Raw genomic sequence first — 24,475 nt, forward strand, 5'->3', positions numbered from 1 at the left:
GGTATGAGACCAATGCAAGCTTTTCCTGTCTAAGCTCATCCCTAATGAAATCACGACCACGAACAGCGGCTCTGCTTTTCCAATTTTAAGCATCCACATGAGACGCATGGACATGTAGGTAAACGAGATTAACGTAAAAGTTAATCGCGGATACTTTTCGTTTCTGGAAGAAGACACACTGGAAGGAATAAGCCAGAATTTACCTCAGAAGAAAACGCGACGTAATGCCGCATTTTAATGTCAGTAACGGTAACAACGTTGTAATGGGAAAACAGTCATTCATTTGATTACTCGTTACTGAAAAAGTAATGCCATTAGTAATGCCATTTTTTAAACATTCCCTAAGAAAGATGCCAGTATAATTTTATTTTTACAAAGATTGGCAGGTCAAAAAAAACCTTTGTATGTTGTGTACATGCAAAAATGTGTAAAAGCACTTTGATTGTAAAAGCTCTATTTTGACCTGAGTACCAACTGAGGCTTTACACTAGGGGTGGAGCCGAACCTGAATACGGTATTCGGAAAGGCACAAATAGCGTATTTTTTACGAATACTTATTTCGAACAAATACTTTAAAAAATATTTGTATTCGGGAACAAGAGAAACTTTATATCAAAAAGCTGCGTTTCCTCATGAGACCGCAGTCAGTGCATGCCCGCGTGAGCGAGTGACATTCAGGAGTCAGGGGGTGGAGTTAAAAGAGGTGACTGACACAGGCTGCTACACACAGCAACAGAGAAGACTCGGCTGGGTGAAAAAAGACTTCACTGCATCACTATTTTTGTTGAATAGCTTTTTTTACCTAAACTGGGTTCTGGAGGCAGTTTATAGCTTTTGGGAAGCAGAGTTTGATCGGGAGATTATTCCATTAGGGGCCGTTCACATGCGTGCTCAAGTTCATTGTTTCACATGTAGACGCTCGGTATGTGCGCTCATAACGGAAGCGTCCGCGCCGCATCCAGTAAAATACATCTCAACTTTTCAGAATGCCACAAGCGCAGCGCAGGTCATGTGACCAGAACCAACCAATCAGCTTCACCCTTTCCCTTAATAACATTGAAAAACAGCCAAGTTGGAGGAACAGCTTATCATATCGGTACAGGAATAACCATTTTAAAATAAATTTAAAAGCAGAGCTACTGCAAGCAATTTTAATGCTGGAAATCCATTTATGCTTTGCTGAAACTTCCGAGTCTTCATTGAGAGATCAGGTCATGGTTGCTTAGCAACGGCAGACGCCACGGGAAAGAAGTTCATTCAGAAGAAGAACAGTTCTTTTAAGTATGATTTGTTTTTATTCTGTCTGTTCATCGTCCTCCAACAAGGATGGGTGGTGGTGGGGTTCATAATGTTTATAATGGTATTTTATTAGTTGTTGGTTTAACCATGGATGAGGTAATGGCTGTTATGTTATTTTCTTTTCAGTGGCGTTCCTTGTTACATGTTCAAAAACATCAACCAATATTGCATATGCATAATTATTATAGTCAAGTCAAGTCACCTTTATTTATATAGCGCTTTTAACAATACAGATTGTGTCAAAGCAACTGCACAGTATTTAAACAGCATAATAGTGTGTAAGTAACGCATTATTGTAAATAATCAATTTTCAGTTAAATGCAGTTCATCAATGAATTCAGTGATATCATCATCTAGTTCATTTCAAATAGTATACGATATCGCTGTAAAGTGTCCCCAACTGAGCAAGCCAGAAGCGACAGCGGCAAGGAACCAAAACTCCACAGGTGACAGAAAGGGAGAAAAAAACCTTGGGAGAAACCAGGCTCAGTCGGGGGACCAGTTCTCCTCTGGCCAGACGAAACCAGCAGTTTGTACCAATGTCTGATTGTAGAGAACTCGTCAGGATCCCGTGGTCTGGCACCGATGGCCATCTAGGTTGGCGAGGTCTTCATTGATGATCCGTCTCTGGAGCTCATCTGGTTGACATCCACGGCTATTGAAGTCATCTCCATATGGTGATCCATGATCTAAGCTGGGTACGGACTGGATCCGGGGGACTGCAGTGACCATCTGATCTGGATGCAGGCTGGATCTGGTGGCTATGGTGACCTCGGAATAAGAATGAAACAGACTAATATTAGCGTAGATGCCATTCTTTTTACGATGCAACGAGTGCATCAGATGTTATGGGAGGTGTTTTCGGTTCCGGTTGACCTAATTAATGCAGCCTAACAATCCTTTAACGGATTTGAGTTATAGGAATGTGTTAATGTTTTATGTGTAAGCCAGGTTAAAGAGATGTGTCTTTAATCTAGATTTAAACTGACAGATTGTGTCTGCCTCCCGAACAGTGTTAGGTAGATTGTTCCAGAGTTTAGGTGCCAGATAAGAAAATGATCTGCCGCCCGCAGTTGATTTTGATATTCTAGGTATTATCAAATTGCCAGAATTTTGAGAACGCAGCGGACATGAGGGACTATAATGCGATAGAAGCTCGCTCAAGTACTGAGGAGCTAAACCATTGAGGGCTTTGTAAGTAATTAGTAAGATTTTAAAATCTATACGATGTTTTATAGGGAGCCAATGCAGTGCTGACAGAACCGGGCTAATATGGTCATACTTTCTAGTTCTAGTAAGAACATTTTGGACCAGCTGGAGTTTATTTACTAAGCGTGCAGAACAACCACCCAATAAAGCATTACAATAATCTACCCTTGAGGTCATGAACGCATGAATTAATGTTTCAGCATTTGACATTGATAGCATAGGTCGTAATTTCGATATATTTTTAAGATGGAAAAATGCGAGATTGCTATCGAATAGGACGCCTAGGTTCCTAACTGATGACGATGAATTTACAGAGCAGTCATCTAGTATTAGACTGTGTTTTAGGTTATTACTTGTGGAGGTTTTAGGTCCAATAATTAACACCTCTGTTTTTTCAGAATTTAACAGTAAGAAGTTATTCGCCATCCAGTTTTTAATATCAGCTATGCATTCTGTTAGTTTTTCGAATTGATATGTTTTGCCGGGCTGCGAAGAAATATATATAGCTGATTATCATCAGCGTAACAATGACTACGTTTACATGGACACCAGTAATCTAATTAATGACCTTATTCTGAATAAGACAATAATATGATTAAGCTGTTTACATGAGTTGCTTTTAGAATATTCCTTTCATGTTCCCGTTTTACATGTTATAGTGCATAGATCGATTAATGACACACATCATTACGTCCACACGCGACGCTATCAGTTTATCTTCGTTACTTTTGGATGTTTCGGTTTTAATTTTACAAAAGCTTGAAGTGGCTCTGGACATATGCAACACATTTTTTAGAATGTGTGAGTTAAAATTTGCCGTGGTCGCATTTGTGCGAGTGCATGCTGTGCTGCTCCAAAGGGTCTGCTCCATACAGCGCGCGTTTTAGAGCCAGTCGACAGTTTTTAGGAGAAAAAACAAAAAAAACACTCACAAGCACAGTCACCGAAAGCCAGTTTAGTTTTACTTTTTTTGTTTGTTTTCATTTTGAAAACCCTGTTATCTTTGCCGTTTACCTCACATTACGCTTTGGAGGCTTTATTAGGGCCCGAGCACTACAGTGCGAGGACCCTATTGGAATTGCTCCGTTTATTATTAGGGCCCGAGCCCAAAAGGGCGAAGGCCCTATTGTTCTTCTAAGGGTTATTATTAGGGCCCGAGCACCGATGGTGTGAGGACCCTATTGGATCTGCTTCGTTTATTATTATTATTATTATTATTAGGGCCCGAGCACCGATGGTGTGAGGACCCTATTGGATCTGCTCCGTTTATTATTATTATTATTAGGGCCCGAGCCCAAAAGGGCGAAGGCCCTATTGTTCTTCTAAGGATTCTTATTTTTTTTTTTTTTTTGTTAACCTTCCGGGCACTTAAGGGGGTCTTAACATACTCAAAAACTCTTGAAAATTTGCACAGACGTCGGAATCTGCGGCCATCAGGACGCCACAGAGGCTGGTACCGGGGCGTGGCAAGGGGACTCTACAGCGCCCCCTGGAATTTTGAGGGCCATATAGCACACATACTTGAACGTACACATATGAAACTCGGTACACATATAGAACTCATTGAGCTGAACAACTTTTGTACTCTATGTCATTTTCTCCACGCAACAGGAAGTGAGATATTTAGGGCTGTGTAAAAAGCGCATGCTCTGGAATTTAACGTACTCCTCCCAGGGTTTCGATAGGATTGTCACCAAACTCGGTCAGCATGATCTCAAGACATTGGGGACGCTAAATTGCGAGGGGATTTTTGATATCTCGAACGGTTTGGCCGTGGCAAGGCGACAAAGTTATGGCGAGAAATGAGAAACAGGAAGTGTCTAATAACTGTTGCACACATTGCCTGATTCTGATGAAACTTCACCAGTTTGTTCGTTGTATGATGCCGATTCCATAAATGTGACTATTATGAGTCAAAGTTATAGCGCCACCAACTGGCAGCAGGAAGCGTGTCATTTTCAAAATGCTTTGAAATCAGCCTCTTAATTTTACTTGATTTTCTTTAAACTTCATCAAAATCATGTCAAAACACGGCTGATAAGAATATGTAAAGGGGTCGATGATAAATCAAATGCTGTTGCCATGGCAACGTCTCAAACTTTAAAATTAGATTCCTGTCTTTTCGAGGCAGATAACATGCTAAGAATTTCATGAAACTCAACACACACATCAATATTAATGATAGTTTGACACTGGCAAAAGGTCATAAATGGGCGTGGAGCAGGCACTCTATAGCGCCATCTTTTGACAAAAGTTGGGGGGTTAGTTTTTTCCTACAGTCACCAAACTCTGTACATATATTGTTCTCATCAATCTGGACAACTTTCTAAATTAAACTCATTAGCTAAGACCAACAGGAAGTCGGCTATTTCCATTTGAATGTGTTTTTTTGGAAAAATCAGGCTGTAAACAAATTCACACTTCTTCTAAGAACAACCAGCTATTCACACCAAACTTTTTTAACATGAAGAGAAGATTCTGAAGATGTTAAATTTTTGATATCTTGAATGGTGTTGACATGGTAATTTTTTAAAGATGTAGTAAAAAACATAACCGTCATTTTATTTATATCTTTAAAGTGCAGCATCCAAACTCTTTACAACTTTTTTCACACAGAGATCTAATCATTCTGAGCAAGTGGTGTTAATATAAATTTTCTACAAGCTTCAATGAATTAATGAAAATTAAAAAACGAAATCAGAAACCTGCTGTCACTCTGGGTGAATGTCTCTACTGTATGTATGTGCGTTCAGTCAGGCTGAGAGAAGCTCATTATTGCAGGGGGGAGGGGTGAGAGGCAGAGAGGGTGACAGAGTAGAGAGCCATGCTACAGACCATCTTTGAGTTAGAAATGCACATATATGTACTTTAATTACATAAATATGTCTGATCTTTGAGTGTCTGATATTTTGAGAAAATATAAAGGGTCATTAAGTCTTTCATTGTTTGTATTTTGCAGTTGTTGTTTTTTATTTATTTTTTACTGAACTATACCATGAACTTGTCCTATTCAGTCACATAGCAAAAGATTAAGAAAAATACAACTTTTAAGCATGAGTGATTTATCTTCATTGTAGACAATATTTTCATAGTGTTATTTATTAAATATAAAATTATAATAATTAAAAATTTCAAGACAAACTTTGACAACAAAAACTTTGCTGTTATCTGTTCAAAACATCTGAAAACCATCATTTTAAGATCAGTTATATATATATCGCCCCATTAAAATACTCAACTTGATTTTTAAAGATATTTTGAAGGAATGAAGCGTTTATAGAGCACTTTATTGTGTATTGCTGTACACCCACATTAACTGTGTTCATGTTAATTCACAGTACATAAACTATATATAAATACTTTTTTTAGCTTAATATTAATTAACATTAATAAATGCTATTTATTTATTGGTCATGTTAACTAATATAGTTAATGTTAACAAATGAAACTGGATGGCAACATTTTATATTCTGTGTGTATGTGTCTGTGTGTTGATTTTAAAGTCTAACCCTTTCAATTCTGTAAACTTAAAATCCAAACTAGCAGAGGGTTACTGTGAATGCATGTGCCAACTGGGCACCGTCTTCCTTATTGATTCTTAGTTATGTAGTGCTTAAGAGTGATGTCTTATAACAGGAGTCACCAGCAAAGCAATATCCACACAAAAATTGTACAGATAGGTAACAATGACATTTAAGCAGAAGTGGTGGACGTAAAGCAAGCAATAATAACATTTTGTTATCATCATGAATTACATGTTCTTATCATCATCATCATCAGAATATTGGGAAAATGTTCCCTATATTGTGAACGGCTTTGGGATATCTTGAACGGTGTTGATGTGGTGATTTTTGAAAGTAACAATAAAAAAGATGAAGAGATATTTTCATTTATCTTTAAATTGCATTATTCTAACTCATCAAAACTTTTTACATATAAAGAACAAGAAATCCTTAGGATATACGTGTAGTTTCAAAATGTTATCATGCTCAGAGGCCCCAAAAACATTAAAAGTGTCATTTAAATTTGTCAAATTAAAGCTCTAATACCAGGGATGAACACAAGAGGTCCTCATAAGATAAGGAATCGTTTGACCTCTAATGCTATTTAGCTCATTGTCAGTGTATAAGAATGACAATAATCCATAGAATCAGTTGATATAGACTGTACTGTCAGTGTACTTTTACATAATTATTTTGTATAGGTGCTTAAAGAGCATTAAAATCTTTTTTTTATCTTTTAAGGGAAAATTATATGATTTAAATACATATATACACTCTCACTGGTAGAACAAACAATCTTATAAGTATGACACTATACTGCTCAGTTCACTTAATTAGAATGAGAAACAAATACAAAAAGGCCAAACAAAAAATCAACTAAGTTAATATGTATTTATTTTTAATATATTTGTTTATAATTATTTCACAGATGCTTATAGATTATTAAAATAATATTTAAAAATGCTTGTAGACCATAAAACATGGTAACTATTTAAAATAGGGTCTCTTTTGTTAACAATGGCTAATGAACTAACAAACACGAACAAACAACGAACAATATATTTGTACTCGATTTTCTTCAAACTTCATCAGAATAATGTAAAAGCCCAGATGCATCAAATGCTGTTGCCATGGCAAATAAATAAAAATAAAAAATACATTAAAATATTTGTTTCCTGTGATATTTAAGGCAGATAGCGTGCTTAAAATTTCATTTTCCATTTTCAATTTTCAATGATTTATTATATATTTAAAGTGCAGCATCCTAACTCTTTGAAACTTTTTTCATACAAATAACTATTCATTCTGATCAAACACAGTTCATTTCATAATTATACAAAACTCCACGAATGAAAGAAAAAAAAAACATATCTGATCTCACTCTGCTCTGCAGGAGGAGAGACAGTAAGGGTTAGTCCAAAGGGTTACTGTGAATGCATGTGCCAACTGGGCAACGTTTTCCTGATGCTATCGGGATGGCGACTGCACAGACGGCGAGGGCCCGGTCATCGCTGCTTGCAGCTTTAATTATTATTATTATTATTATTCTCCAAAATGAATCGCATTTTTGAGGACTTAGACATACCCGAAAACTCATGAAACTTCGCACACACATCAGACCTGGCGAAAATTTACGTCTGATATGGGTTGCAGAAGTGGGTGTGGCAAAATGGCTCAACAGCGCCACCTTTACACATTCCGCGGTGTGCGCATTCAGCTGTGATTCACATACATGCACGAAAATTGGTACACACATGTAACACACTAATACCTACAAAAAAGCCTCTTGGAGCTAAATTTGACACCCAACAGGAAGTCGGTTATTTTTAATTTTCTCAACAAATTTTGTGTCATTTTTGCCATTTTCAGGCCTTGTATCTGAACGAACTCCTCCTAGAGATTTATTCGGATAAACACCAAATTTGCTGAGTCTAATCTAAAGCCCTTTGTGACGTTAAATTGTGAAGATCTAGAGTTTTCATCGGAGGGCGTGTCCGTGGCGGCCTCGCAAATTTCGATGCTTCGCCATGAAAAAGGAAGTTGCTATAACTCAAGCATAAAATGTCCGATCTGTCCCAAACTTTATATGTGTGATAACACTCCTGATCTGAGGACAACTACATGCCCATATTCAGTAATAGTCATAGCGCCACCTGCTGGCAACAGGAAGTGTCATGCTGTACTCTACAACAAACTCCTCCTAGAGATTTATACAGATCAACACCAAAATCGGTCAGTCTAATATAAAGGCCTTAGTGATGTTAAATTGTGAAGATCTTGAGTTTTTATTGAAGGGCGTGTCCGTGGCGGCCTGACAAATTTCGAGGTCTCGCCATGGATATAAAACTTGTTATAACTCAGCCATAAAATGTCTGATTTGCCTCAAACTTCACATGTTCGATAAGAGTCCTGGCCTGAACACATCTGAAGGCCAATATTCTATTATAATCACAGCGCCACCTGTTGGCATCAGGAAATGACTTGTACCAAACTCCTCCTAGAGATTTAATGATATCAACATTATATTTGGTCAGTCTGATCTAGAGGCCTTAGAGATGTTAAATTGTGAAGATCTTGAGTTTTCGTCAAAGGGCGTGTCCTTGGTGGCCTAACAAAGTTTGATGTTTCGCCATGGACATAGAAGTTGTTATAACTCAGCCATAAAATGTCCGATCTGCCTCAAACTTCACATGTTTGGTAAAAGTCCTGGCCTGAAGACATCTAAAGGCCAATATTCAGATATTATCATAGCGCCACCTATTGGCAGCAGGATATATCATATCTTGCACTAAGTCAAACATACCTAGGTCAATCTGCACCAAACTTCATATGTTTGATGAAAGTGCCAGCCTGAACACATCTACATGCCAATAATCAGTTATAGGCATAGCGCCACCAGCTGGCAGCAGGAAATTTGGCACATTTAAGTGACTTTGACATATTTCTCCTATTTTTACTGTATTAAAAGCATACTGCCCACCATTGGCTGTGTTCCTAAAGCCACCGGTCGGCGGTGAGCCCGTGTGCGAGGGCCCGTTCATCGCTGCTTGCAGCTTTAATTATTATTATTCTTCTTCTTCTCCAAAATGAATCGCATTTTAGAGGACCTAAACATTCCCGAAAACTCACAAAACTTTGCACACACATCAAACCTGGCGAAAATTTACGTCTGATTAGGGTTTCAGAAGTGGGTGTGGCAAAATGGCTCCACAGCGCCACCTTTAGACGTTCAGCGGTGTGCGCTTTCAGCTGTGATTCACGTACATGCACGGAAATCGGTACACACATGTAACACACCAAAACCTACAAAAAAGCCTCTTGGAGCAAAATCCGGAACCCAACAGGAAGTCGGTTAATATTAATATTCTCAACAAAATTTGTGTCATTTTTGCCATTTTCAGGCGTCGTACTTGAACGAACTCCTCCTAGAGATTTATTCGGATCAACGCCAAATTTGCAGAGTCTATTCTAAAGCCCTTTGTGACGTTAAATTGTGAAGATCTAGAGTTTTCATCAGAGGGCGTGTCCGTGGCGGCCTCGCAAATTTCGATGTTTTGCCATGAAAAAGGAAGTTGCTATAACTCAGGCATACAATGTCCGATCTGTCCCAAACTTCTCATGTGTGATAACACTCCTGACCTGATGACATCTACATGCCCATATTCAGTTTTACTCATAGCGCCACCTGCTGGCAACAGGAAGTGTCATGCTGTACTCTGCAACAAACTCCTCCAAGAGATTTAATCAGATCAACACCAAAATTGGTCAGTCTAATAAAAAGGCTTTAGTGATGTTAAATTGTGAAGATCTTGAGTTTTCGTTGAAGGGCGTGTCCGTGGCGGCCTGACAAATTTCGAGGTCTCGCCATGGATATAAAACTTGTTATAACTCAGCCATAAAATGTCCGATTTGCCTCAAACTTCCCATGTTTGATAAGAGTCCTGGCCTGAACCAATCTGAAGGCAAATATTCTATTAAAATCACAGCGCCACCTGTTGGCATCAGGAAATGACTTGTACCAAACTCCTCCTAGAGATTTAATGATATCAACATTATATTTGGACAGTCTGATCTAGAGGCCTTAGAGATGTTAAATTGTGAAGATCTTGAGTTTTCGTTAAAGGGCGTGTCTGTGGCGGCGTGACAAAGTTTGATGTTTCGCCATAGACATATAAGTTGTTATAACTCAGCCATAAAATGTCAGATCTGCCTCAAACTTCACAGGTTTGGTAAGAGTCCTGGCCTGAAGACACCTAAAGGCCAATATTCAGATATTATCATAGCGCCACCTGTTGGCAGCAGGATATATCATATATTTCACTAACTCAAACATACCAAGGTCAATCTGCACCAAACTTTATATGTTTGATGAAAGTGCCAGCCTGAACACATCTACATGCCAATAATCAGTTATAGGCATAGCGCCACCAGCTGGAAGCAGGAAATTTGGCACATTTAAGTGACTTTGACATATTTCTCCTATTTTTACTGTATTAAAAGCATACTACCCACCATTTGCTGTGTTCCTAAAGCCACCGGTCGGCGGTGAGCCCGTGTGCGAGGGCCCGTTCATCGCTGCTTGCAGCTTTAATTAGGGGCCAAGCACCGAAGGTGCGAAGGCACCTATTGTATCCGTTAGAATTCTTATTATTATTATTATTATTATTATTATTCCGCCGCAAGTCTATGGCAGCCCATAGAACCGCTTGCGGGAAAGTTGTATAATTTGGCACACTGATAGAGGACCGTCCCAACATTAACCATAGCAAGTTTGGAGTCTCTAACTCAAACTCTCTAGCGCCACCACTTGTCCAAACTTTCACTATCTTTTTGCTAATAACTTTTGAACCGTAAGCCACAAAATCAAAATTCCAATTTTCCCTGAATCCTTGGGTCATGCCGAGTCGAATTAACACCAATTTTAAAAAATCGTAAGGATTAGTTTTTTTTCTAAAATTAATTGTTTGTAAAACCTACCTTTTCGAACTCGTCCTAGACGGTTTGTCTGATTTTCACCAAAATTAGCTCAGATCATCTTCAGACCATGAAGGCAAAAAGTTATGGAATTCAAGTTGATTGGACAAACCGTTCTCGAATAACGCGCTAATTAATTCTACGAAAAGCGTTCAAAAATGGATGTGAGGCCATATCTCGGCAACGGTTTGTCGTATTGAGACCAAACTTGGTGTGTGTTATAACAAGCATGACCTGACACTACCTGCAGTGTTTCATCACAGTGCCACCTAGTGGTCAGGAGATATGTAAAGTGACTATTTTTGCTTATAACTTCTCAGTGGTTTGACCAAAAATCTCAAAACTGGTCTTGTTAGATTCGGAGGAGCATGCCGAGTCGAACCATATCCAATTTTCCCATGTCAGCCATTTTGGGTGTCGGCCATTTTGAATTTAGCTTTAAAACGCTGTATCTTGAGAACGGATTAACGTATCGTTTCGACAATAATTACAAAAATGTTCGGCACCACGCCCTGAATGTACATACAAATTTTGGGGCCAGCGCCACCTTGTGGTCAAAAGTTATAACGAAATTTCGAAAAATGCTAATAACTTCTGAAACAAATGGCTTATTGTAATAAAAGTGATCTCAAAATATTCCTTGGGTCAGGCCGAGAACATTGATACCAATTATGCCAAAATTGGCCTAACTTCCTGTTCGCCATTTTGATGAATGTAGAAAACCTACTTTTTCGAACTCCTCCTAGACCGTTAGTCGGATTTTCACCAAATTTGACTCGGATCATCTTCAGACCATGCTGACAAAAAGTTATGGATTTCGTGTCGATATTCGAAACTGTTTTCATTTAACGCATCAACGAATTTGCAGGTAAGATGCCAAAGCGCATCGGAAGCTGTATCTCTGCAAAGCTTTGAGATATTTGCACCAAATTTGGTATGTGGCATTAACACCTCACACTGATGACACCACATCAATTTGGTAGCAGCGCCACCTATTGGTCAAGAGTAATGAAGCATTCATTAACCATTAGTTTTAAAATGAACAAAATTGCTAAGAACTGTAGATAGCATTAGCCTATTGTGATGAAACTGGTCTCAAAATATTCCTTGGGTCATGCCGACAACATAGATACCAATTATGCCACAGTTGGCCAAACTCCCTGTCCGCCATTTTGATCTATGTTGAAAACCTACTTTTTAGAACTAGTCCTAGACCGTTCGTCCGATTCTCACCAAAATTGAGTCAAATCATCTTCGGACTGTGCTGACAAAAAGTTATGAATTTCATGATGATAGATGAAACCGTTTTCGTATAGCGCCTCTCTAAATTTAAGGCTTGATGTGAAAATGACTCTAAGGCTATATCTTTGGAAAATTTTGACATAATGACACCAAACTTTGTGTGCACGTTTGTCACCTCACACTAAACACACCACATGGATTTGAGAACAGCGCCACCTGTTGGTCAAACGTAATAAGCATTAAATCAAATCAGTATGCGTTCTACACCATTTTTCTGTAAATTTCACTAAAATCCTCTTAAAATTGCTTCCTTTTCCACTTTGAGTGCTTGGCCCCGTAATTGCTGCTTGCAGCTATATTTATTAGGGCCCGAGCACCGATGGTGTGAGGACCCTATTGAATCTGCTCCGTTTATTATTATTATTATTATTATTATTATTCTTCTCCAAAGTGAATCGCATTTTAGAGGACCTAAACATTCCCGAAAACTCACAAAACTTTGCACACACATCAAACCTGGCGAAAATTTACGTCTGATTTGGGTTTCAGAAGTGGGTGTGGCAAAATGGCTCGACAGCGCCACCTTTAGACGTTCAGCGGTGTGCGCTTTCAGCTGTGATTCACGTACATGCACGGAAATCGGTACACACATGTAACACACCAAAACCTACAAAAAAGCCTCTTGGAGCAAAATCCGGAACCCAACAGGAAGTCGGTTAATATTAATATTCTCAACAAAATTTGTGTCATTTTTGCCTTTTTCAGGTGTCGTACTTGAACGAACTCCTCCTACAGATTTATTCGGATCAACGCCAAATTTGCTGAGTCTACTCTAAAGCCCTTTGTGACGTTAAATTGTGAAGATCTAGAGTTTTCATCGGAGGGCGTGTCCGTGGCGGCCTCGCAAATTTCGATGTTTCGCCATGAAAAAGGAAGTTGCTATAACTCAGGCATACAATGTCCTATCTGTCCCAAACTTCACATGTGTGATAACACTCCTGACCTGAAGACATCTACATGCCCATATTCAGTTATAGTCATAGCGCCACCTGCAGGCAACAGGAAGTGTCATGCTGTACTCTACAACCAACTCCTTCTAGAGATTTATTCAGATCAACACCAAAATCGGTCAGTCTAATATAAAGGCCGTAGCGATGTTAAATTGTGAAGATCTTGAGTTTTCGGTAAAGGGCGTGTCCGTGGCGGCCTGACAAATTTCGAGGTCTCGCCATGGATATAAAACTTGTTATAACTCAGCCATAAAATGTCCGATTTGCCTCAAACTTCACATATTAGATAAGAGTCCTGGCCTGAACACATCTGAAGGCCAATATTCTATTATAATCACAGCGCCACCTGTTGGCAACAGGAAATGACTTGTAGCAAACTCCTCCTACATATTTAATGATATCAACATTATATTTGGTCAGTCTGATCTAGAGGCCTTAGAGATGTTAAATTGCGAAGATCTTGAGTTTTCGTTAAAGGGCGTGTCTGTGGCAGCGTGTCAAAGTTTGATGTTTCGCCATGGACATAGAAGTTGTTATAACTCAGCCATAAAATGTCCGATCTGCCTCAAACTTTACAGGTTTGGTAAGAGTCCTGGCCTGAAGACACCTAAAGGCCAATATTCAGATATTATAATAGCGCCACCTGTTGGCAGCAGGATATATCATAAATTTCACTAACTCAAGCATACCAAGGTCAATCTGCACCAAACTTCATATGTTTGATGAAAGTGGTGGCCTGAACACATCTACATGCCAATAATCAGTTATAGGCATATCGCCACCATCTGGCAGCAGGAAATTTGGCACATTTAAGTGACTTTGACATATTTCTCCTATTTTTACTGTATTAAAAGCATACTACCCACCATTTGCTGTGTTCCTAAAGCCACCGGTCGGCGGTGAGCCCGTGTGCGAGGGCCCGTTCATCGCTGCTTGCAGCTTTAATTATTATTATTATTCTTCTCCAAAATGAATCGCATTTTTGAGGGCTTAGACATACCCGAAAACTCATGAAACTTCGCACACACATCAGACCTGGCGAAAATTTACGTCTGATATGGGTTGCAGAAGTGGGTGTGGCAAAATGGCTCGATAGCGCCACCTTTACACGTTCCGCGGTGTGCGCTTTCAGTTGTGATTCACGTACATGCACGAAAATCGGTACACACATCTAGCTCACCAATACCTACAAAAAAGCCTCTTGGAGCAAAATTTGACACCCAACAGGAAGTCGGTTATTTTTAATTTTCTTAGCAAAATTTGTGTAATTTTTGCCATTTTCAGGCGTCATACTTGAACGAACTCCTCCTAGAGATTTATTCGGATCAACGGCAAATTTGGTGAGTCTAATCTAAAGCCCTTTGTGACGTTAAATTGCGAAGATCTAGAGTTTTCATCGGAGGGCGTGTCCGTGGCGGCCTGGCAAGTTTCGATGTTTCGCCATGAAAAAGGAAGTTGCTATAACTCAGGCATAAAATGCCCGATCTGCCCCAAACTTCACATGTGTGATAACACTCCTGACCTGATGACATCTACATGCCCATATTCAGTTTTACTCATAGAGCCACCTGCTGGCACCAGGAAGTGTCATGCTGTACTCTGCAACAAACTCCTCCAAAAGATTTAATCAGATCAACACCAAAATCGGTCAGTCTAATAAAAAGGCTTTAGCGATGTTAAATTGCGAAGATCTTGAGTTTTCGTTGAAGGGTGTGTCCGTGGCGGCCTGGCAAATTTCGTGGTCTCGCCATGGATATAAAACTTGTTATAACTCAGCCATAAAATGTCCGATTTGCCTCAAACTTCACATGTTCGATAAGAGTCCTGGCCTGAACCAATCTGAAGGCCTATATTCTATTATAATCACAGCGCCACCTGTTGGCAATAGGAAATGACTTGTACCAAACTCCTCCTAGAGATTTAATGATATCAACATTATATTTGGTCAGTCTGATCTCGAGGCCTTAGAGATGTTCAATTGTGAAGATCTTGAGTTTTCGTTAAAGGGCGTGTCCATGGCGGCCTGACAAAGTTTGATGTTTCGCCATGGACATAAAAGTTGTTATAACTCAGCCATAAAATGTCCGATCTGCCTCAAACTTCACATGTTTGGTAAAAGTCCTGGCCTGAAGACATCTAAAGGCCAATATACAGATATTATTATAGCGCCACCTATTGGCAGCAGGATATATCATATCTTGCACTAACTCACACATACCAAGGTCAATCTGCACCAAACTTCATATGTTTGATCAAAGTGCTGGCCTGAACACATCTACATGTCAATAATCAGTTATAGGCATAGCGCCACCAGCTGGCAGCAGGAAGTTTGGCACATTTAAGTGACTTTGATCTATTTTTCCTACATTTACTGTATTAAAAGCATACTGCCCACCGTTTGCTGTGTTCCTAAAGCCACCGGTCGGCGGTGAGCCCGTGTGCGAGGGCCCGTTCATCGCTGCTTGCAGCTTTAATTATTATTATTATTATTCTCCAAAATAAATCGCATTTTTGAGGGCTTAGACATACCCGAAAACTCATGAAACTTCGCACACACATCAGACCTGTCGAAAATTTACGTCTGATATGGGTTGCAGAAGTGGGTGTGGCAAAATGGCTCGACAGCGCCACCTTTACACGTTCCGCGGTGTGCGCATTCAGCTGTGATTCACGTACATGCACGAAAATTGGTACACACATGTAACACACCAATACCTACAAAAAAGCCTCTTGGAGCAAAATTTGACACCCAACAGGAAGTCGGTTATTTTTAATTTTCTCAGCAAATTTTGTGTCATTTTTGCCATTTTCAGGCCTCGTACTTGAACGAACTCCTCCTAGAGATTTATTCGGATCAACGCCAGATTTGCTGAGTCTAATCTAAAGCCCTTTGTGACTGTAAATTGTGAAGATCTTGAGTTTTCATCAGAGGGCGTGTCCGTGGCGGCCTCGCAAATTTCGATGTTTCGCCATGAAAAAGGAAGTTGCTATAACTCAGGCATACAATGTCCGATCTGTCCCAAACTTCACATGTGTGATAACACTCCTGACCTGATGACATCTACATGCCCATATTCAGTTATGGTCATAGCGCCACCTGCTGGCAACAGGAAGTGTCATGCTGTACTCTACAACAAACTCCTCCTAGAGATTTATACAGATCAACACCAAAATCGGTCAGTCTAATAAAAAGGCTTTAGTGATGTTAAATTGCGAAGATCTTGAGTTTTCGTTGAAGGGCGTGTCCGTGGCGGCCTGACACATTTCGAGGTCTCGCCATGGATATAAAACTTGTTATAACTCAGCCATAAAATGTCCGATTTGCCTCAAACTTCACATGTTCGATTAAAGTCCTGGCCTGAACACATCTGAAGGCCAATATTCTATTATAATCACAGCGCCACCTGTTGGCAACAGGAAATGACTTGTATCAAACTCCTCCTAGAGATTTAATGATATCAACATTATATTTGGTCAGTCTGATCTAGAGATCTTAGAGATGTTAAATTGCGAAGATCTTGACTTTTTGTTAAAGGGCGTGTCTGTGGCGGCGTGACAAAGTTTGATGTTTCGCCATGGACATAGAAGTTGTTATAACTAAGCCATAAAATGTCCGATCTGCCTCAAACTTCACAGGTTTGGTAAGAGTCCTGGCCTGAAGACACCTAAAGGCCAATATTCAGATATTATCATAGCGCCACCTGTTGGCAGCAGGATATATCATATCTTTCACTAACTCAAACATACGAAGGTCAATCTGCACCGAACTTCATATGTTTGATGAAAGTGCTGGCCTGAACACATCTACATGCCAATAATCAGTTATAGGCATAGCGCCACCAGCTGGCAGCAGGGAATTTGGCACATTTAAGTGACTTTGACATATTTCTCCTATTTTTACTGTATTAAAAGCATACTACCCACCATTTGCTGTGTTCCTAAAGCCACCGGTCGGCGGTGAGCCCATGTGCGAGGGCCCGTTCATCGCTGCTTGCAGCTTTAATTTTTTTTTTTTTTTATTTATTTTTTTTTTTTTTCAACCTTCCGGGCACTTTTGGGGGCCTTAACATACTCAAAAACTCTTGAAAATTTGCACACACGTTGGAATCTGCGGCCATCAGGACGCCACAGAGGCTGGGACCCGGGCGTGGTTCAGGGCCTCTACAGCGCCCCCTGGAACACAGTTTGAAAACTTGATGTACTGCGCACACATACTTGCATGTATTGATATGAAACTCGGTACACATATAGATCTCACTGAGCCAAACAACTTTTGTACTCTATGTCATAGGCTCCACCTGACAGGAAGTGAGATATTTAGGGCTGTTTAAAAAGCGCATGCTCTGGAATTTAACGTACTCCTCCCAGGAATTCCATGGGATTGTCACCAAACTCGGTCAGCATGATCTCAAGACATTGGGGATGCTAAATTGCGAGGAGATTTTTGATATCTCGAACGGTTTGGCCGTGGCAAGGCGACAAAGTTATGGCGAGAAATGAGAAACAGGAAGTGTCTAATTACTGTTGCACACATTGCCTGATTCTGATGAAACTTCACCAGTTTGTTCGTTGTATGATGCCGATTCCATAAATGTGACTATTATGAGTCAAAGTTATAGCGCCACCAACTGGCAGCAGGAAGTGTGTCATTTTCAAAATGCTTTGAAATCAGCCTCTTAATTTTACTTGATTTTCTTTAAACTTCATCAAAATCATGTCAAAACACGGCCGATAAGAATATGTAAAGGGGTCGATGATAAATCGAATGCTGTTGCCATGGCAACATGTCAAACTTTAAAATTAGATTCCTGTCTTTTCGAGGCAGTTAACATGCTTAGAATTTCATGAAACTCAACACACACATCAATATTTATGATAGTTAGACACTGGCAAAAGGTCATAAATGGGCGTGGAGCAGGCACTCTATAGCGCCATCTTTTGACAAAAGTTGGGGGGTTAATTTTTCCTACAGTCACCAAACTCTGTACATATATTAATCTCATCAATTTGGACAACTTTCTAAATCAAACTCATTAGCTGAGACCAACAGGAAGCCGGCTATTTTGATTTGAATGTGGATTTTTGGAAAAATCAGGCTGTAAACAAATGCACACTACTTCTAAGAACAACCAGCTGCTCACACCAAACTTTTTTAACATGAAGAGAATATTCTGAAGATGTTAAATTGCGAGCGGATTTTGGATATCTTGAACGGTGTGGACGTGGTGATTTTTTAAAGATATAGTAAAAAATATTTTTATATCTTTAAAGTGCAGCATCCAAACTCTTTAAAACTTTTTTCACACAGAGATCTAATCATTCTGAGCAAGTGCTGCAAATAAAAAATTTATACAAGCTTCTATGAATTAAAGAAAATTAAAAAAATAACTCCGAAACCTGCTGTCACTCTGGTGAATGTCTCTACAGTATGTGTGTGCGTTCAGTCAGGCACAGAGAAGCTCATTATTGCAGGGGGGAGGGGTGAGAGGCAGAGAGGGTGACAGAGTAGAGAGCCATCCTACAGACCATCTTTGAACAAAAAATGCACATATGTATTTTAATTACATAAATATATCTGATCTTTGAGAGTCTGATATTTTGAGAAAATATAAAGGGTCACTTAGTCTTTCATTGTTCGTATTTTGCAGTTGTTGTTTTTTATTTATTTTTTTACTTAACTGTACCATGAACTTGTCCTATTCAGTCACATAGCAAAAAACTTTTTAGCATGATCAATTTATCTTCATTGATAGACAATATTTACATAGTGTTATTTATTGAATATAAAATAATAATAATAAAAAATTATGACAAACTTTGACAACAAAACAAACGTTACTGTTATCTCTTCAAAACATCTGAAAACCATAATTTTAAGATCAGTTATAAATATATATATATATATATCACCCCGTTAAAATACTCAACTTGATTTTTAAAGATGTTTTGAAAGAATGAAGAGTTTATAGAGCACTTTATTGTGTATTGCTGTACACCCACATGAACTGTGTTCATGTTCATGTTAATTCACAGTACATAAACTTTATATGAATACTTTTTTAGCTAAATATTAATTAACATTAATAAATGCTATTTATGTATTGGTCATGTTAACTAATATAGTTAATGCTAACAAATAAAACTGAATGGCAACATTTTATATTCTGTGTGTATGTGTCTGTGTGTTGATTTTAAAGTCTAACCCTTTCAATTCTGTAAACTTAAAATCCAAACTAGCAGAGGGTTACTGTGAATGCATGTGCCAAGTGGGCACCGTCTTCCTTATTGATTCTTAGTTATGACAACAATTGATTTTATACAAAAATATATTATACAAAAATTGTACAGATAGGTAACAATGACATTTAAGCAGAAGTGGTGGATATAAAGGAAGCAATAATAACATTTTGCTATCATCATGAATTACATGTTCTTATTTGTAGCATACTGGTTCACAGATGGCATCTATCTGAAGTCCTTGCATTGATTGCATTTAATTAAATCAACATTATATTTGGTCAGTCTGATCTTGAGGCCTTAGAGATGTTAAATTGTGAAGATCTTGAGTTTTCATTAAAGGGCATGTCCTTGGTGGCCTGACAAAGTTTGATGTTTCTGCATAGACATAGAAGTGGTTATAACTTAGCCTGAAACTGTCTGATCTGCCACAAAATTCACAGGTTTGGTAAGAGTCCTGGCCTGAAGACACCTAAAGACCAATATTCAGATATTATCATAGCGCCACCTGTTGGCAGCAGGATATCTCATATATTTCACTAACTCAAACATACCAAGGTCAATCTGCACCAAACTTCATATGTTTGATAATAGTGCTGGCCTGAACACATCTACATGCCAATAATCAGTTACAGGCATAGCGCCACCAGCTGGCAGCGGCAAGTTTGGCACATTTAAATGACTTATGACATATTTTTTCTATATTTACTGTATTAAAAGCATACTGCCCACCGTTTGCTGTTTTCCTGAAGCCACCGGTCGGCGGTGAGCCCGGGTGCGAGGGCCCGTTCATCGCTGCTCGCAGCTTTAATTAGGGCCCGAGCCCAAAAGGGCGAAGGCCCTATTGTTTTTCTAAGGATTATTATTATTATTATTATTATTTTTTTTTTTTTTCAATGTTTTGGGGGATTTCGGGGGCCTTAACATACACGAAAACTCTTGAAACTTTGCACACACATTGGAACCTGCGGCCATCAGGGCCGGACAGACTTTGACATGGGGGGGTCACCTGGGGGGGGGCATGGCACAGCGTTAAAAATTGCGACTTTTGAAGGGCTCTGGAGCGCACAACGGTTGACCTACAGTCACCAAAATTCATACACATATAGACCTCATCGGGCCGAACAAATTTCACACTCATAGTCCGTGCTTCGCCAAACAGGAAGTCGGCTATTCAGGGATGTCTAAAAAGTGCATGCAATGGAATTTGAAATACTCCTACTAGGCCTTTCCACCGATGGCCACCAAACTCGGTCAGCATGATCTCAAGACATTGGGGACGCAAAATTGCCAGGGGATTTTTGATATCTCGAACGGTTTGACCGTGACGGGGCGACAAATTTATGGCGAGAAATGAGAAACAGGAAGTGCCTAATAACTTTGACATACTTTGTCTGATTTTGACCAAACTTCAGCAGTTTGTTCATCGTCTGATGCCGATCACAGAGATGGGACTATTATGAATCAAAGTTATAGCGCCACCAACTGGCAGCAGAAAGCGTGACGTTTTTGAAACGCTTTAAACTCAGCCTCTTAATTTTACTCAATTTGCTTCAAACTTCATCCCAATAATGTCAAAACACGACCGATAAGAATCTGTGAAGGGCGTTATCCATAACTTTTATCATGTTGCCATGGCAACGTGTCAAACTTTAACTTTAGTTTTTTGTGTTTTTGAGCCACTTAAAATGCTTAGAATTTTATGAAACTCAACACACACATCTGTATTAATGACAGTTAAACACTGATAAAAGCCCATAAATGGGCGTGGAGCAGGCGCTCCATAGCGCCACCTTTTGACAAAAGTTGGGGGGTTACTTTGTCCTACAGTCACCAAACTCGGTACATATATTGGACTCATCAAGCCGGACAACTTTCTAATTTACACCCATTAGCTACGACCAACAGGAAGTCAGCTATTTTTATTTAAATATGGATTTTTGGAAAAATCAAGCTGTGGAATTTGAAATACTCCTCCTAGACCTTTCCACCGATGGCCACCAAACTCGGTCAGCATGATCTCAAGATATTGGGAAAGCAAAATTGCCAGGGGATTTTTGGTATCTCGAACGGTTTGGCCTTGGCAGGGCGACAAATTATGGCGAGAAATGAGAAACAGGAAATGTCTAATAATTTTGACACACTTTATCTGATTTTGACCAAACTTAAGCAGTTTGTTCGTCGTATGATACCGATCACAGAGATGTGACTATTATGAGTCAAAGTTATAGCGCCACCAACTGGCAGCAGGAAGTGTGTTGCTTGCAAAACGCTTTTAAATCAACCTCTTAATTTTACTCAATTTGCTTCAAACTTCATCAGAATAATATCAAAACACGGCCGATGAGAATCTGTGAAGGGGTCCTTGATACATCAAATGCTGTTGCCATGGCAACATGTCAAACTTTAACATTTGTTTCCTGTGTTTTTAAATATAGCTGTGAATAAATTCATATCACTCATAGCAGAATCAGACAGTTCACACCAAACTTTGTCAACATGATGCCAAGATACTGAAGATGTTAAATTGTGAACGGCTTTGGGACATCTTGAACGGTGTTGATGTGGTGATTTATGAAAGTAACAATAAAAAAGATGAAGAGTTATTTTCATATATCTTTAAATTGCATTATTCTAACTCATCAAAACTTTTTACATATAAAGAACACGAAATTCTTAGGAAATACGTGTAGTTTCAAAATGTTATCATGCTCAGAGGCCCCAAAAACATTAAAAGTGTCACATAAATTTGTCAGATTAAAGCTCTAATACCAGGGATGAACACTAGAGGTCCTCATAAGATAAGGAATCGTTTGACCTCTAATGCTATTTAACTCATTCTCAGTGTATAAGAGTGAAAATAATCCATAGAATCAGTTGATATAGACTGTACTGTCAGTGTACTTTTACATAATTATTTTGTATAGGTGCTTAAAGAGCATTAAAATCTTTTTTTAATCTTTTAAGGAAAAATTATATGATTTATATACATATATACAATCTCACTGATAGAATAAAAAATCTTATAAGCATGACACTATACTGCTCAGTTCACTTAATTAGAATGAGAAACAAATACATCAACTAAGTTAATATGTATTTATTTTTAATATATTTGTTTATAATTATTTCACAGATGCTTATAGATCATTAAAATAATATTTAAAAATGGATGTAGATCATAAAACACTATTTAAAATAGGGTCTCTTTTGTTAACATTGGTTAATGAACTAACACACGAACGAACAACGAACAATATATTTGTACTCTATTTTCTTCAAACTTCATCAGAATGATGTAAAAACACGGCCGATGAGAGTCTGTAAAGGCGTCCCTGATGCATCAAATGCTGTTGCCATGGCAAATAAATAAAAATACAAAATACATTCAAATATTTGTTTCCTGTGTTTTTGAGGCAGATAGCGTGCCTAGAATTTTATTTTCCATTTTCAATTTTCAATGATTTATTATATATTTAAAGTGCAGCATCCTAACTCTTTGAAACTTTTTTCATACAAATAACTATTCATTATGATTAAACACAGTTCATTTCATAATTATACAAAACTCCACGAATGAAAGAAAATAAAAAAAACATATCTGATCTCGCTCTGCTCTGCACTTAATGTGTGTGTTTGTGTGGTAAGTGGCTGAGTGTAAAGAGGGGGGATGGGTGGTAAGAGAAAGAGTCAGAGAGGAGGAGAGACAGTTAGGGTTAGTCCAAAGGGTTACTGTGAATGCATGTGCCAACTGGGCACCGTTTTCCTGATGCTATCGGGATGGCGATTGCATAGACGGCGAGGGCCCGGTCATCGCTGCTTGCAGCTTTAATTATTAGGGCCCGAGCCCAAAAGGGCGAAGGCCCTATTGTTTTCCTAAGGATTCTTATTTTTTTTTTTTTTTTTTTTTGTTAACCTTCCGGGCACTTAAGGGGGTCTTAACATGCTCAAAAACTCTTGAAAATTTGCACACATGTCGGAATCTGCGGCCATCAGGACGTCACAGAGGCTGGTACCGGGGCGTGGCAAGGGGACTCTACAGCGCCCCCTGGAATTTTTAGGGCCATATAGCACACATACTTGAACGTACACATATGAAACTCGGTACACATATAGAACTCATTGAGCTGAACAACTTTTGTACTCTATGTCATTTTCTTAACGCAACAGGAAGTGAGATATTTAGGGCTGTTTAAAAAGCGCATGCTCTGGAATTTAACGTACTCCTCCCAGGATTTCCATACGATTGTCACCAAACTCGGTCAGCATGATCTCAAGACATTGGGGACGCTAAATTGCGAGGGGATTTTTGATATCTCGAACGGTTTGGCCGTGGCAAGGCGACAAAGTTATGGCGAGAAATGAGAAACAGGAAGTGTCTAATAACTGTTGCACACATTGCCTGATTCTGATGAAACTTCACCAGATTGTTCGTTGTATGATGCCGATTCCATAAATGTGACTATTATGAGTCAAAGTTATAGCGCCACCAACTGGTAGCAGGAAGCGTGTCATTTTCAAAATGCGTTGAAATCAGCCTCTTAATTTTACTTGATTTTCTTCAAACTTCATCAAAATAATGTCAAAACACGGCCGATAAGAATATGTAAAGGGTACGATGATAAATCAAATGCTGTTGCCATGGCAACGTGTTAAACTTTAAAATTAGATTCCTGTCTTTTCGAAGCAGATAACATGCTTAGAATTTCATGAAACTCAACACACACATCAATATTAATGATAGTTAGACACTGGCAAAAGGTCATAAATGGGCGTGGAGCAGGCACTCTATAGCGCCATCTTTTGACAAAAGTTGGGGGGTTAGTTTTTCCTACAGTCACCAAACTCTGTACATATATTGTTCTCATCAATCTGGACAACTTTCTAAATCAAACTCATTAGCTAAGACCAACAGGAAGCCGGCTATTTTGATTTGAATGTGGATTTTTGGAAAAATCAGGCTGTAAACAAATTCACACTCCTTCTAAGAATAACAAGGTA

At 38.9% G+C, this 24,475-nt stretch overlaps 1 protein-coding gene across 1 annotated transcript in view; it reads left to right on the forward strand.

Moving 5' to 3' along the window:
- Nucleotides 1-24,475, forward strand: part of fcf1 (FCF1 rRNA-processing protein) — a 53,633-nt gene that overhangs the window by 15,110 nt on the left and 14,048 nt on the right. The gene's annotated exons all lie outside the window — the stretch shown is intronic.

The sequence above is a fragment of the Garra rufa genome, unplaced genomic scaffold (assembly GCF_049309525.1).
Source record: "Garra rufa unplaced genomic scaffold, GarRuf1.0 hap1_unplaced_004, whole genome shotgun sequence".
Lineage (NCBI taxonomy): Eukaryota > Metazoa > Chordata > Actinopteri > Cypriniformes > Cyprinidae > Garra > Garra rufa.